Genomic DNA, 13,327 nt, shown 5'->3' on the forward strand with positions numbered 1-13,327 from the left:
TGCCTTTAGGTTTTTAATCCATTTTGAGTTTATGTTTGAGTATGGTGTTAGGGAGTGTTCTGATTTCCTACTTTTCCATGTAGCTGTCCAGTTTTCCCAGCACCACTTCTTGAAGAGGCTGTCTTTTCTCCACTCTATATTCTTTCCTTCTTTATCAAACATAAGGTGACCGTAAGCGCGTGTGTTTATCTCTGGGCTTTCAATCCTGTTCCATGGATCTATATTTCTGTTTCGGTGCCAGTACCATAATGTCTTGATTACTGTAGCTTTGCAGTATCGTCTGAAGTCCGGAAGCCTGATTCTTCCAGCTCCATTTTCCGCTTTCAAGATTGCTTTGGCTATTCGGGGTCTTTTGCGTTCCCCTACAAATGGTGAAATTTTTGGTTGTAGTTCTGTGAAAAATGCCAGTGGTGCTTTGATAGGGATTGCAATAAATCTGTAGCTTGCTTTGGGTAGCAGAGTCACTTTCACAATGTTGATTCTTCCAATCCAAGATTATGATACATCTCTCCATCTGTTTGTATCTTCTTTAATTTCTTTCATCAGGGTCTCATCATTTTCTGCATCCAGGTCTTTTGTCTCCTTAGGTAGGTTGAGTCCTAGATATTTTATGCTTTTTGTTGTAATGGTAAATAGGAGGGTTTTCTTACTTTCACTTTCAGAGGTTTCATCATTAGTATATAGGAATGCCAGCGATTTCTGTGCATTAATTTTGTATCCTGCTACTTTACCAAATCCATTGATTACCTCTCGTAGTTTTCTGGTAGCCTCTTTAGGATTCTCTATGTTTAGTATCATGTCATCTGCAAACAGTGACAGCTTTAGTTCTTCGTTCCAGCGTCGTGTTTTGAAAGCAAACCAGTTGTCTGCCTTCTGGGTTTAACAGCTAGTGATGTTATTGAAATGAAAGGTGGGATTTAGAGTTGGTGCCCGAATGAGTTAGTAGATGGGATTGCATGAAGTGAATGCATTTCTCCGGCCAAAAAGAACATGAAATTGGGGAGGCTCCAGGAGTGTGTATTTTGGACGGAATTCTCTTCCTTCAATACAAACATGTTGCAAATATAATCCACAGTATCTGGAGATAGTGTCTTTAGGACCGTAATGAAGTTGAAATGAGGCCATCAGGTTTTGCCCTAATTCAGCACGATTGGTGTCCTTGGATTGTAGACGGCTATGTTTGTCGTGTTACTCTCTCTGTATATATCAATGGGCTAATTTCTGTTAGGTCATGTAATCTGTGGTTCTTGTTTCCGGCAGCCCTAGCAAATAAATGCACCCTTCATAATGAAAGATGAGGCTTTATCTTTTGATCATTCTATAAGTCCTTAAAAGAAAAGACAGCCCTTTCAAGGAAACAAGGGATCTGCATGACCAGCTGTTTCCACAGTCTCCAGTGTGTCAGACTCCCCTGAATATTTTAGACTTCCCAGGCATCACAACACTTGAATACAATTCAATGAAATCTCTCAATCTCAATCTCTCTCTCAATCTCTCGTGCTCTCTTCCCTCCCCTCCAACCCACCGCAGGCAGCTAATGGGTTCTGTTTCTCGGTAGAACCCAGACGAGAACACTTGTGTTATATCCTGTAGTGGAATTACGGGGTCAAAAGGTAACTGCCTTTGTAATTGTTGAAGAAAAGATAAGAGATCTTTCAAAACGTTAGCTGTATTTTACATTCCACCAGCAAAGTATAAGATGTCCAATTCTTCCGTATTCTTTGTATTTTTTTTTAATTTTTTAACTTTAATTTTAGTTTAATTTTTATTTTTTTAAATCAGTCATCAATTTTATACACATCAGTGTATACATATCAGTCCCTTTGCCCAATTCAGCACACCACCATCACCGCCCCACTGCGGTTTTCCCCCCTTGGTGTGCATACGTTTGTTCTCTCCATCTGTGTCTCAACTTCTGCCCTGTAAACCGGTTCATATGTACCATTTCGCTAGGTTCCACATACATGTGTGAATGGACGATATTTGTTTTTCACCTTCTGACTGACTTCACTCTGTACGACAGTCTCTAAATCCATCCACGGCTCAACAAAGGACTCAATTTCCTTCCTTTTTATGGCTGAGGAGTATTCCATGGTATATATGGACCACAACTTCCTTATCCATTGGTCAGTCGATGGGCATTTAGGTTGCTTCCATGACCGGGGTATTGAAAATACTGCTGCAGTGAACATTGGGTTGCATGTGACTTTCGGAAGTCCGCCTTTCTCTGGGTATATGCCCAGTAGTGGGTTTGCGGGCTCGTATGGTAGTTGTATTCTTCGTTTTTTAAGGATCCTCCATACTGTTCTCCATAGTGACTGTATCAATTTACATTCCCACCAAGAGTGCAAGAGTGTTCCCTCCCTCCACCCCCTCTCCAGCATTTATTGTTTCTAGATTTTTTTTGATGATGGCCATTCTGACCGGTGTGAGATGATATCTCCTTGTAGTTTTGATTTGCCTTTCCGTAACGATTAATGATGGGGAGCATTCTTTCATGTCTTTGAGGGCAATCTGTCTATCTTCTTTGGGGAAATGTCTCTTTAGGTCTTCTGCCCATTTTCGGATTGCGTTGCTTGTTTTTTTAATATTCAGCTGCATGAGCTTCTTGTAAATTTTGGAGATGAATCCTTTGTCAGTTGCTTCTTTTGAAAATATGTTCTCCCATTCTAAGTGTGGCCGTTTCATATTTTTTATGGTTTCCCTGGCTGTGCAAAAGCTCTTAAGTTTCACTAGGCCTCCTTTGTGTATTTTTGTTTTTATTTCCATTTCTCTAGGAGGTGGTCAAAAAGGATCTTGCTGTGATTTCTGTCATAGAGTGTTGTGCTTATGTTTTCCCCTAAGAGTTTGAGAGTGTCTGTCCTTGCCTTTAGGTCTTTAATCCATTTTGAGTTTATGTTTGAGTATGGTGTTAGGGAGTGTTCTGATTTCCTACTTTTCCATGTAGCTGTCCAGTTTTCCCAGCACCACTTCTTGAAGAGGCTGTCTTTTCTCCACTCTATATTCTTTCCTTCTTTATCAAACATAAGGTGACCGTAAGTGCGAGTGTTTATCTCTGGGCTTTCTATCCTGTTCCATGGATCTATATTTCTGTTTCGGTGCCAGTACCATAATGTCTTGATTACTGTAGCTTTGCAGTATCGTCTGAAGTCCGGGAGCCAGATGCCTCCAGCTCCATTTTTCGCTTTCAAGATTGCTTTGGCTATTCGGGGTCTTTTGTGTTCCCTACAAATGGTGAAATTTTTGTTTCTAGTTCTGTGAAAAATGCCAGTGGTGCTTTGATAGGGATTGCAATAAATCTGTAGCTTGCTTAGGATAGCAGAGTCATTTTCACAATGTTGATTCTTCCAATCCAAGATCATGATATATCTCTCCATCTGTTTGTATCTTCTTGAATTTCTTTCATCAGGGTCTCATCATTTTCTGCATCCAGGCCTTTTGTCTCCTTAGGTAGGTTGAGTCCTAGATATTTTATGCTTTTTGTTGTCATGGTAAATAGGAGGGTTTTCTTACTTTCACTTTCAGAGGTTTCATCATTAGTATATAGGAATGCCAGCGATTTCTGTGCATTAATTTTGTATCCTGCTACTTTACCAAATCCATTGATTACCTCTCGTAGTTTTCTGGTAGCCTCTTTAGGATTCTCTATGTTTAGTATCATGCCATCTGCAAACATTGACAGCTTTAGTTCTTCGTTCCAGCGTCGTGTTTTGAAAGCAAACCAGTTGTCTGCCTTCTGGGTTTAACAGCTAGAGATGGTATTGAAATGAAAGGTGGGATTTAGAGTTGGTGCCCGAATGAGTTAGTAGATGGGATTGCATGAAGTGAATGCATTTCTCCGGCCACAAAGAACATGAAATTGGGGAGGCTCCAGGAGTGTGTATTTTGGACGGAATTCTCTTCCTTCAATACAAACATGTTGCAAATATAACCCACAGTATCTGGAGATAGGGTCTTTAGGACCGCAATGAAGTGAAAATGAGGCCATCAGGTTTTGCCCTAATTCAGCACGATTGGTGTCCTTGGATTGTAGACGACTATGTTTGTCGTGTTACTCTCTCTGTATATATCAATGGGCTAATTTCTGTTAGGTCATGTAATCTGTGGTCCTTGCTTCCGGCAGCCCTAGCAAATAAATGCACCCTTCATAATGAAAGATGAGGCTTTATCTTTTGATCATTCTATAAGTCCTTAAAAGAAAAGACAGCCCTTTCAAGGAAAAAAGGGATCTGCATGACCAGCTGTTTCCACAGTCTGCAGTGTGTCAGACTCCCCTGAATATTTTAGACTTCCCAGGCATCACAACACTTGAATACAATTCAATGGAATCTCTCAATCTCAATCTCTCTCTCAATCTCTCGTGCTCTCTTCCCTCCCCTCCAACCCACCGCAGGCAGCTAATGGGTTCTGTTTCTCGGTAGAACCCAGACGAGAACACTTGTGTTATATCCTGTAGTGGAATTATGGGGTCATAAGGTAACTGCCTTTGTAATTGTTGAAGAAAAGATACGAGATTTTTCAAAACGTTAGCTATATTTTACATTCCACCAGCAAATTATAAGATGTCCAATTCTTATGTATTCTTTGTATTTTTTTTTAATTTTTTAACTTTAATTTTAGTTTAATTTTTATTTTTTTAAATCAGTCATCAATTTTATACACCTCAGTGAATACATATCAGTCCCTTTGCCCAGTTCAGCACACCACCATCACCGCCTCACTGCGGTTTTCCCCCCTTGGTGTGCATACGTTTGTTCTCTCCATCTGTGTCTCAACTTCTGCCCTGCAAACCGGTTCATAATTACCATTTCTCTAGGTTCCACATACATGTGTGAACGGACGATATTTGTTTTTCACCTTCTGACTGACTTCACTCTGTACGACAGTCTCTAAATCCATCCACGGCTCAACAAAGGACTCAATTTCCTTCCTTTTTATGGCTGAGGAGTATTCCATGGTATATATGGACCACAACTTCCTCATCCATTGGTCGGTCGATGGGCATTTAGGTTGCTTCCATGACCGGGGTATTGAAAATACTGCTGCAGTGAACATTGGGGTGCATGTGTCTTTCGGAAGTCCGCCTTTCTCTGGGTATATGCCCAGTAGTGGGATTGCTGGCTCGTATGGTAGTTGTATTCTTCGTTTTTTAAGAATCCTCCATACTGTTCTCCATAGTGACTGTATCAATTTACATTCCCACCAAGAGTGCAAGAGTGTTCCCTCCCTCCACACCCTCTCCAGCATTTATTGTTTCCAGATTTTTTTTGATGATGGCCATTCTGACCGGTGTGAGATGATATCTCCTTGTAGTTTTGATTTGCCTTTCCGTAACGATTAATGATGGGGAACATTCTTTCATGTCTTTGAGGGCAATCTGTCTATCTTCTTTGGGGAAATGTCTCTTTAGGTCTTCTGCCCATTTTCGGATTGCGTTGCTTGTTTTTTTAATATTCAGCTGCATGAGCTGCTTGTAAATTTTGGAGATGAATCCTTTGTCAGTTGCGTCTTTTGCAAATATGGTTTCCCATTGTAAGGGAGGCCGTTTCATCTTTTTTATGGTTTCCCTGGCTGTGCAAAAGCTCTTAAGTTTCACTAGGCCTCCTTTGTTTATTTTTGTTTTTATTTCCATTTCTCTAGGAGGTGGTCAAAAATGATCTTGCTGTGATTTCTGTCATAGAGTGTTGTGCTCATGTTTTCCCCTAAGAGTTTGAGAGTGTCTGTCCTTGCCTTTAGGTCTTTAATCCATTTTGAGTTTATGTTTGAGTATGGTGTTAGGGAGTGTTCTGATTTCCTACATTTCCATGTAGCTGTCCAGTTTTCCCAGCACCACTTCTTGAAGAGGCTGTCTTTTCTCCACTCTATATTCTTTCCTTCTTTATCAAACATAAGGTGACCGTAAGTGCGTGTGTTTATCTCTGGGCTTTCTATCCTGTTCCATGGATCTATATTTCTGTTTCGGTGCCAGTACCATAATGTCTTGATTACTGTAGCTTTGCAGTATCGTCTGAAGTCCGGGAGCCTGATTCCTCCAGCTCCATTTTTCGCTTTCAAGATTGCTTTGGCTATTCGGGGTCTTTTGTGTTCCCCTACAAATGGTGAAATTTTTGGTTCTAGTTCTGTGAAAAATGCCAGTGGTGCTTTGATAGGGAGTGCAATAAATCTGTAGCTTGCTTTGGGTAGCAGAGTCATTTTCACAATGTTGATTCTTCCAATCCAAGATCATGATATATCTCTCCATCTGTTTGTATCTTCTTGAATTTCTTTCATCAGGGTCTCATCATTTTCTGCCTCCAGGCCTTTTGTCTCCTTAGGTAGGTTGAGTCCTAGATATTTTATGCTTTTTGTTGTCATGGTAAATAGGAGGGTTTTCTTACTTTCACTTTCAGAGGTTTCATCATTAGTATATAGGAATGCCAGCGATTTCTGTGCATTAATTTTGTATCCTGCTACTTTACCAAATCCATTGATTACCTCTCGTAGTTTTCTGGTAGCCTCTTTAGGATTCTCTATGTTTAGTATCATGCCATCTGCAAACATTGACAGCTTTAGTTCTTCGTTCCAGCGTCGTGTTTTGAAAGCAAACCAGTTGTCTGCCTTCTGAGTTTAACAGCTAGAGATGGTATTGAAATGAAAGGTGGGATTTAGAGTTGGTGCCCGAATGAGTTAGTAGATGGGATTGCATGAAGTGAATGCATTTCTCCGGCCACAAAGAACATGAAATTGGGGAGGCTCCAGGAGTGTGTATTTTGGACGGAATTCTCTTCCTTCAATACAAACATGTTGCAAATATAATCCACAGTATCTGGAGATAGGGTCTTTAGGACCGCAATGAAGTGAAAATGAGGCCATCAGTTTTTGCCCTAATTCAGCACGATTGGTGTCCTTGGATTGTAGACGGCTATGTTTGTCGTGTTACTCTCTCTGTATATATCAATGGGCTAATTTCTGTTAAATCATGTAATCTGTGGTCCTTGCTTCCGGCAGCCCTAGCAAATAAATGCACCCTTCATAATGAAAGATGAGGCTTTATCTTTTGATCATTCTATAAGTCCTTAAAAGAAAAGACAGCCCTTTCAAGGAAAAAAGTGATCTGCATGACCAGCTGTTTCCACAGTCTCCAGTGTGTCAGACTCCCCTGAATATTTTAGACTTCCCAGGCATCACAACACTTGAATACAATTCAATGGAATCTCTCAATCTCAATCTCTCTCTCAATCTCTCGTGCTCTCTTCCCTCCCCTCCAACCCACCGCAGGCAGCTAATGGGTTCTGTTTCTCGGTAGAACCCAGACGAGAACACTTGTGTTATATCCTGTAGTGGAATTACGGGGTCAAAAGGTAACTGCCTTTGTAATTGTTGAAGAAAACATAAGAGATCTTTCAAAACGTTAGCTGTATTTTACATTCCACCAGCAAAGTATAAGATGTCCAATTCTTCCGTAGTCTTTGTATTTTTTTTTTAATTTTTTAACTTTAATTTTAGTTTAATTTTTATTTTTTTAAATCAGTCATCAATTTTATACACATCAGTGTATACATATCAGTCCCTTTGCCCAATTCAGCACACCACCATCACCGCCCCACTGCGGTTTTCCCCCCTTGGTGTGCATACGTTTGTTCTCTCCATCTGTGTCTCAACTTCTGCCCTGTAAACCGGTTCATATGTACCATTTCGCTAGGTTCCACATACATGTGTGAATGGACGATATTTGTTTTTCACCTTCTGACTGACTTCACTCTGTACGACAGTCTCTAAATCCATCCACGGCTCAACAAAGGACTCAATTTCCTTCCTTTTTATGGCTGAGGAGTATTCCATGGTATATATGGACCACAACTTCCTTATCCATTGGTCGGTCGATGGGCATTTAGGTTGCTTCCATGACCGGGGTATTGAAAATACTGCTGCAGTGAACATTGGGATGCATGTGTCTTTCGGAAGTCCGCCTTTCTCTGGGTATATGCCCAGTAGTGGGATTGCTGGCTCGTATGGTAGTTGTATTCTTCGTTTTTTAAGGATCCTCCATACTGTTCTCCATAGTGACTGTATCAATTTACATTCCACCAAGAGTGCAAGAGTGTTCCCTTCCTCCACACCCTCTCCAGCATTTATTGTTTCTAGATTTTTTGATGATGGCCATTCTGACCGGTGTGAGATGATATCTCCTTGTAGTTTTGATTTGCCTTTCCATAACAATTAATGATGGGGAGCATTCTTTCATGTCTTTGAGGGCAGTCTGTCTATCTTCTTTGGGGAAATGTCTCTTTAGGTCTTCTGCCCATTTTCGGATTGCGTTGCTTGTTTTTTTAATATTCAGCTGCATGAGCTGCTTGTAAATTTTGGAGATGAATCCTTTGTCAGTTGCTTCTTTTGCAAATATGGTCTCCCATTGTAAGGGTGGCCGTTTCATCTTTTTTATGGTTTCCCTGGCTGTGCAAAAGCTCTTAAGTTTCACTAGGCCTCTTTGTTTATTTTTGTTTTTATTTCCATTTCTCTAGGAGGTGGTCAAAAAGGATCTTGCTGTGATTTCTGTCATAGGGTGTTGTGCTTATGTTTTCCCCTAAGAGTTTGAGAGTGTCTGTCCTTGCCTTTAGGTCTTTAATCCATTTTGAGTTCATGTTTGAGTATGGTGTTAGGGAGTGTTCTGATTTCCTACTTTTCCATGTAGCTGTCCAGTTTTCCCAGCACCACTTCTTGAAGAGGCTGTCTTTTCTCCACTCTATATTCTTTCCTTCTTTATCAAACATAAGGTGACCATAAGCGCGTGTGTTTACCTCTGGGCTTTCAATCCTGTTCCATGGATCTATGTTTCTGTTTCGGTGCCAGTACCATAATGTCTTGATTACTGTAGCTTTGCAGTATCGTCTGAATTCCGGGAGCCTGATGCCTCCAGCTCCATTTTTCGCTTTCAAGATTGCTTTGGCTATTCGGGGTCTTTTGTGTTCCCCTACAAATGGTGAAATTTTTGGTTCTAGTTCTGTGAAAAATGCCAGTGGTGCTTTGATAGGGATTGCAATAAATCTGTAGCTTGCTTAGGATAGCAGAGTCATTTTCACAATGTTGATTCTTCCAATCCAAGATCATGATACATCTCTCCATCTGTTTGTATCTTCTTGAATTTCTTTCATCAGGGTCTCATCATTTTCTGCATCCAGGCCTTTTGTCTCCTTAGGTAGGTTGAGTCCTAGATATTTTATGCTTTTTGTTGTCATGGTAAATAGGAGGGTTTTCTTACTTTCACTTTCAGAGGTTTCATCATTAGTATATAGGAATGCCAGCGATTTCTGTGCATTAATTTTGTATCCTGCTACTTTACCAAATCCATTGATTACCTCTCGTAGTTTTCTGGTAGCCTCTTTAGGATTCTCTATGTTTAGTATCATGCCATCTGCAAACATTGACAGCTTTAGTTCTTCGTTCCAGCGTCGTGTTTTGAAAGCAAACCAGTTGTCTGCCTTCTGGGTTTAACAGCTAGAGATGGTATTGAAATGAAAGGTGGGATTTAGAGTTGGTGCCCGAATGAGTTAGTAGATGGGATTGCATGAAGTGAATGCATTTCTCCGGCCACAAAGAACATGAAATTGGGGAGGCTCCAGGAGTGTGTATTTTGGACGGAATTCTCTTCCTTCAATACAAACATGTTGCAAATATAACCCACAGTATCTGTAGATAGGGTCTTTAGGACCGCAATGAAGTGAAAATGAGGCCATCAGGTTTTGCCCTAATTCAGCACGATTGGTGTCCTTGGATTGTAGACGGCTATGTTTGTCGTGTTACTCTCTCTGTATATATCAATGGGCTAATTTCTGTTAGGTCATGTAATCTGTGGTCCTTGCTTCCGGCAGCCCTAGCAAATAAATGCACCCTTCATAATGAAAGATGAGGCTTTATCTTTTGATCATTCTATAAGTCCTTAAAAGAAAAGACAGCCCTTTCAAGGAAAAAAGGGATCTGCATGACCAGCTGTTTCCACAGTCTGCAGTGTGTCAGACTCCCCTGAATATTTTAGACTTCCCAGGCATCACAACACTTGAATACAATTCAATGGAATCTCTCAATCTCAATCTCTCTCTCAATCTCTCGTGCTCTCTTCCCTCCCCTCCAACCCACCGCAGGCAGCTAATGGGTTCTGTTTCTCGGTAGAACCCAGACGAGAACACTTGTGTTATATCCTGTAGTGGAATTATGGGGTCATAAGGTAACTGCCTTTGTAATTGTTGAAGAAAAGATACGAGATTTTTCAAAACGTTAGCTATATTTTACATTCCACCAGCAAATTATAAGATGTCCAATTCTTATGTATTCTTTGTATATTTTTTTAATTTTTTAACTTTAATTTTAGTTTAATTTTTATTTTTTTAAATCAGTCATCAATTTTATACACCTCAGTGAATACATATCAGTCCCTTTGCCCAGTTCAGCACACCACCATCACCGCCCCACTGCGGTTTTCCCCCCTTGGTGTGCATACGTTTGTTCTCTCCATCTGTGTCTCAACTTCTGCCCTGCAAACCGGTTCATAATTACCATTTCTCTAGGTTCCACATACATGTGTGAACGGACGATATTTGTTTTTCACCTTCTGACTGACTTCACTCTGTACGACAGTCTCTAAATCCATCCACGGCTCAACAAAGGACTCAATTTCCTTCCTTTTTATGGCTGAGGAGTATTCCATGGTATATATGGACCACAACTTCCTCATCCATTGGTCGGTCGATGGGCATTTAGGTTGCTTCCATGACCGGGGTATTGAAAATACTGCTGCAGTGAACATTGGGGTGCATGTGTCTTTCGGAAGTCCGCCTTTCTCTGGGTATATGCCCAGTAGTGGGATTGCTGGCTCGTATGGTAGTTGTATTCTTCGTTTTTTAAGAATCCTCCATACTGTTCTCCATAGTGACTGTATCAATTTACATTCCCACCAAGAGTGCAAGAGTGTTCCCTCCCTCCACACCCTCTCCAGCATTTATTGTTTCCAGATTTTTTTTGATGATGGCCATTCTGACCGGTGTGAGATGATATCTCCTTGTAGTTTTGATTTGCCTTTCCGTAACGATTAATGATGGGGAACATTCTTTCATGTCTTTGAGGGCAATCTGTCTATCTTCTTTGGGGAAATGTCTCTTTAGGTCTTCTGCCCATTTTCGGATTGCGTTGCTTGTTTTTTTAATATTCAGCTGCATGAGCTGCTTGTAAATTTTGGAGATGAATCCTTTGTCAGTTGCGTCTTTTGCAAATATGGTTTCCCATTGTAAGGGAGGCCGTTTCATCTTTTTTATGGTTTCCCTGGCTGTGCAAAAGCTCTTAAGTTTCACTAGGCCTCCTTTGTTTATTTTTGTTTTTATTTCCATTTCTCTAGGAGGTGGTCAAAAATGATCTTGCTGTGATTTCTGTCATAGAGTGTTGTGCTCATGTTTTCCCCTAAGAGTTTGAGAGTGTCTGTCCTTGCCTTTAGGTCTTTAATCCATTTTGAGTTTATGTTTGAGTATGGTGTTAGGGAGTGTTCTGATTTCCTACATTTCCATGTAGCTGTCCAGTTTTCCCAGCACCACTTCTTGAAGAGGCTGTCTTTTCTCCACTCTATATTCTTTCCTTCTTTATCAAACATAAGGTGACCGTAAGTGCGTGTGTTTATCTCTGGGCTTTCTATCCTGTTCCATGGATCTATATTTCTGTTTCGGTGCCAGTACCATAATGTCTTGATTACTGTAGCTTTGCAGTATCGTCTGAAGTCCGGGAGCCTGATTCCTCCAGCTCCATTTTTCGCTTTCAAGATTGCTTTGGCTATTCGGGGTCTTTTGTGTTCCCCTACAAATGGTGAAATTTTTGGTTCTAGTTCTGTGAAAAATGCCAGTGGTGCTTTGATAGGGAGTGCAATAAATCTGTAGCTTGCTTTGGGTAGCAGAGTCATTTTCACAATGTTGATTCTTCCAATCCAAGATCATGATATATCTCTCCATCTGTTTGTATCTTCTTGAATTTCTTTCATCAGGGTCTCATCATTTTCTGCCTCCAGGCCTTTTGTCTCCTTAGGTAGGTTGAGTCCTAGATATTTTATGCTTTTTGTTGTCATGGTAAATAGGAGGGTTTTCTTACTTTCACTTTCAGAGGTTTCATCATTAGTATATAGGAATGCCAGCGATTTCTGTGCATTAATTTTGTATCCTGCTACTTTACCAAATCCATTGATTACCTCTCGTAGTTTTCTGGTAGCCTCTTTAGGATTCTCTATGTTTAGTATCATGCCATCTGCAAACATTGACAGCTTTAGTTCTTCGTTCCAGCGTCGTGTTTTGAAAGCAAACCAGTTGTCTGCCTTCTGAGTTTAACAGCTAGAGATGGTATTGAAATGAAAGGTGGGATTTAGAGTTGGTGCCCGAATGAGTTAGTAGATGGGATTGCATGAAGTGAATGCATTTCTCCGGCCACAAAGAACATGAAATTGGGGAGGCTCCAGGAGTGTGTATTTTGGACGGAATTCTCTTCCTTCAATACAAACATGTTGCAAATATAATCCACAGTATCTGGAGAAAGGGTCTTTAGGACCGCAATGAAGTGAAAATGAGGCCATCAGTTTTTGCCCTAATTCAGCACGATTGGTGTCCTTGGATTGTAGACGGCTATGTTTGTCGTGTTACTCTCTCTGTATATATCAATGGGCTAATTTCTGTTAAATCATGTAATCTGTGGTCCTTGCTTCCGGCAGCCCTAGCAAATAAATGCACCCTTCATAATGAAAGATGAGGCTTTATCTTTTGATCATTCTATAAGTCCTTAAAAGAAAAGACAGCCCTTTCAAGGAAAAAAGTGATCTGCATGACCAGCTGTTTCCACAGTCTCCAGTGTGTCAGACTCCCCTGAATATTTTAGACTTCCCAGGCATCACAACACTTGAATACAATTCAATGGAATCTCTCAATCTCAATCTCTCTCTCAATCTCTCGTGCTCTCTTCCCTCCCCTCCAACCCACCGCAGGCAGCTAATGGGTTCTGTTTCTCGGTAGAACCCAGACGAGAACACTTGTGTTATATCCTGTAGTGGAATTACGGGGTCAAAAGGTAACTGCCTTTGTAATTGTTGAAGAAAACATAAGAGATCTTTCAAAACGTTAGCTGTATTTTACATTCCACCAGCAAAGTATAAGATGTCCAATTCTTCCGTATTCTTTGTATTTTTTTTTTAATTTTTTAACTTTAATTTTAGTTTAATTTTTATTTTTTTAAATCAGTCATCAATTTTATACACATCAGTGTATACATATCAGTCCCTTTGCCCAATTCAGCACACCACCATCACCGCCCCACTGCGGTTTTCCCCCCT

Source organism: Eschrichtius robustus (genome assembly GCF_028021215.1).
Source record: "Eschrichtius robustus isolate mEscRob2 chromosome Y unlocalized genomic scaffold, mEscRob2.pri SUPER_Y_unloc_1, whole genome shotgun sequence".
Taxonomy (NCBI): Eukaryota; Metazoa; Chordata; class Mammalia; order Artiodactyla; family Eschrichtiidae; genus Eschrichtius; species Eschrichtius robustus.